Source organism: Meriones unguiculatus, chromosome 1 (genome assembly GCF_030254825.1).
Source record: "Meriones unguiculatus strain TT.TT164.6M chromosome 1, Bangor_MerUng_6.1, whole genome shotgun sequence".
Lineage (NCBI taxonomy): Eukaryota > Metazoa > Chordata > Mammalia > Rodentia > Muridae > Meriones > Meriones unguiculatus.
In genome coordinates, this window is record NC_083349.1 from 523474 (window position 1) to 526765 (window position 3292).

The 3292-nt window shown below is 40.7% G+C and overlaps 1 non-coding gene across 1 annotated transcript; it reads right to left on the reverse strand.

The window, feature by feature from the left end:
• Positions 1-767: 767 nt before the first annotated feature.
• Positions 768-875, reverse strand: LOC132651264 (U6 spliceosomal RNA). Its single transcript, XR_009589043.1, has one exon. It is a non-coding gene; the product is annotated as a U6 spliceosomal RNA (small nuclear RNA).
• Positions 876-3292: the final 2417 nt, after the last annotated feature.

Here is a 3292-nt window from a genome sequence, read left to right on the forward strand (position 1 = left end):
AGTTCCAAACTTAATCATCAGCATGGATTGTTGGCTGGGTATGGAAGTACACACTTGTAACATCAGTATTAGAGAGTTCAAAGCCAGTCTAGGCTTCCTAAGTGAGTTAAAGGCCACTATGTATCATGAAATACATAGTGAAACTGTTTCATATATATACATATGTATTATACATATATGTATATATGTACAAAATTCTTTAACTTTGCGTTTGAGTATGAAGATTTTTTTCCCCCTGTAATAAGAACAAGATTACAGGAATAAAGAAAATTTCAGAAGAAAGGATGTACATTATTATACATTATGGGTTTTTGTTTGTTTTTTATCAATTAAATTTTAAACATTTACTTTTATTTGTAGGTATGTCTGTATGTGTGTGTGCGCAACCATGCATGTGTAGGTGCCATGGAGAGGGAAAGAGGGTGTTGAATTCCCTGGAACTGGAGTTATAGGTGGATGTGGATGCTGGCAACCAAACTTGGCTCTTCTGAAAGAGCAGCAAGCAAGTCTTCTTTTTTTATTTTTTTAATTTTTATTTTATGTACATTGGTGTTTTGACTGCATATATATCTGTGTGAAGGTGTTGGATCCCCTGGAACAGGAGCTACAGACAGTTGTGAGCTGCCATGTGGGTGCTGGAGATTGAAACTTGGGTCCTCTGCAAGAGCACTCAGCGCTTTTAACCACTGAGCCATCTCTCCAGCCCCAAGCAAGTCTTTTTAATCTTCAGTCATTTCTCCATCCCCTGAATAGTATTTGTATTGATGAAAAATTATTGGAATTAATGCTTCATGCATTTCTCTGACATCCTTGCACAAGGACCATGCTAATCTTTGTATCATTCCAGTTTCAGTATATGTCCTGCCAAAGCTGGCGTTGCTTGTTTTTTTAAAAAGGATTTATTATTATTATTAGTTTTTAATTGTGTATATGTCTGTGTGTGAACATGTGAGCGCAGGTGCTTGTAGAGGCCAGAGTTGTTAGATCTCCCTGGTGCTGCATTGCAGGTGGTTGTGAGCCACCCATCCTGTGTCCTGGGAACGGAACCTGGATTTCCTGCAAGAGTAGTAGACTCTCCTAACCATGGAGCCATCTCGCCAGCTCTTGTTTGATTCTTTGTAAGGACAGGGTCTCACTATACAGTCCAGGCAGGCTGGCCTGAAATTCACAATCTTCTTGTTTCAACTTTATTTATTTATTTTTTCTGTTTGTGGCCCTGGCTGGCCTTGAACTTACTATGTTGATTAGGCTGCCATCAACCTCACAGAGATCTGCCTGCCTTTGTCTCTCAACTGCTGGGATTAAAGATATTGGGTTGGTTCTCTTGCCTCACTCAACTTTTGGAGTGCATTTACATACATGTATAATCGTGCCAGTACTAAGTGTGTTTGGTTTACAAAATGTGCTGTATTTGGCAAGTGAATTAAAGCCTATTTGTTTAAGATCAAAAATATATTACATGTGTGTATCTTACTTTGTTTGATTCCCAAGCTAATATTCTCTCCACATCTGTTTAAAAAGTTGTTTTAATTAATTATTTTTATGCTAGCATTTAAAAAGTTTAACCAGCTGAATTTATTATGTCCTTTGGCCAAATATAGGCTCTATCACTGAGCTGTACTATCAGCTTATTTTATTTATTTATTGGCAAGGGTAGAGTTTCATGCAGCTTAGGCTGGCCTTGATGTCTGATGTAGCTGAGAATAATGGAATGAGGATGCCTTAACCTCTCAAATGCTGGGAGTATAGACATTTGCCAGTCTCTTGTGCTCCAGGCAACTCTTATTTTTGTTAACAAGAGATCTCTAAGAGCCTAGATTAAACCAGGTATGGTTGTGCAACCCTTTGATCCCAGTACTCTGGAGTCAGAGGCTGGCAGATGTCTGTGAATTCGTGGACAGCCAGTACTAAATATTGCAAGTTTGAGGCCAGCCTAGACGACACAAGACCCTGTTTCAATCAAGAGAGAAAGACAGGGAGCTGGAAAAGGTGACCATTTCCTTTCTATATTGCAGAACTTTAGTGAAGCCATTCTCCTAAAGTTGCCCAAGTTCACCCTGGCTCCATCATCTAATACATTCACTTTAGTGTTTCCTCAGTGCAGAAGTCTACTGTGTGAGCCATCCATTCACTACTGCCACTTTCATTTTCGAGAGGAGCTGTGCTCCGGTCTTTCCACAAACCTATTTGCCAAATACACAAATAACCCAAAATTGACAGCTTGCTGTTCTTTGCTCACTTGGACCCCATTTCTGGAATGTAGCATCCAGAGTTAGAAGTTCCTTATCTTCCAAAGTTCAAATATCATCTTGTCTGCTGTTTAAGTTCTGGAGACAAAACACGGCTGGAAAACACGGCTGGAAAACACGGCTGGAAAAGCACAGAGGTATAATTCTCTTCTCCAAAGCACTTGATGCCAGCTAAGGATGCTTGCCCTAGGAGGCCTGGTTTGATCTCTTAACACCTATTACACAATCATTACTCTGACATTCACTAGACTTAATTCTTTCTGATCTTCTTTCTCCCATTGATTATTTATTAAATTTTAGAAAAAAAGATTAATTTAGTCGGGGCTGGAGAGTCGGCTCAGCAGTTAAGAGCACTCACTGGCTGCTCTTCCAGAGGACCCACATAGCAGCTCACAACTGTCTGTAATTCCTGTTCCAGGGGATCAGACACCCTCACACAAGTAAACATGCAGGCAAAATACCGAGTACATAAAATACAAACAAATAAATTATTAAAAAAAAGATTCACTTAATCAAATTGTAAATTCTCCATGAGCCTTTTTCCAGCAGATATCCAACACACAGAAAGCAGTGATGGCTTCGATTGAACTTCTGGTTTGAATGTACTGGATGTTAACTGAAGCAATGAAAATTGAAGAGACATTTAGAATTTCTGTTTAACCAATTTATTTATAAATTTGGATCTCGGATATACGGAACCCAGTTTGAAAACAACAAAACCCCCAAACAAATGGAGAAAGGGAGACCTAAGGAGGGTGAGACTGATCCCCAAGTCTTAGAGGTTTTCTAATTGCCAAGGAGAATTCACCGCTAAGGTGTGCCCTGGCGATCCAAGCCTCTTGCTCGGGCCCCGGGCCGCGTCCCTAACTCAGATTCTTACCCTCTCAGTAATCCCTCCTTTCTCCTCTCACTCCTATTCAGCAGAGCTGCGATTTCAGTATCAAAGATCCAGGTTCCAGGTGTCCTTCAGCTCTGGAGGCGGGATTTAGTTACGTCACTGTCGGCTCCTCCCATTGGTCCGCGCGGGTGGGGCGCAGCGTCAC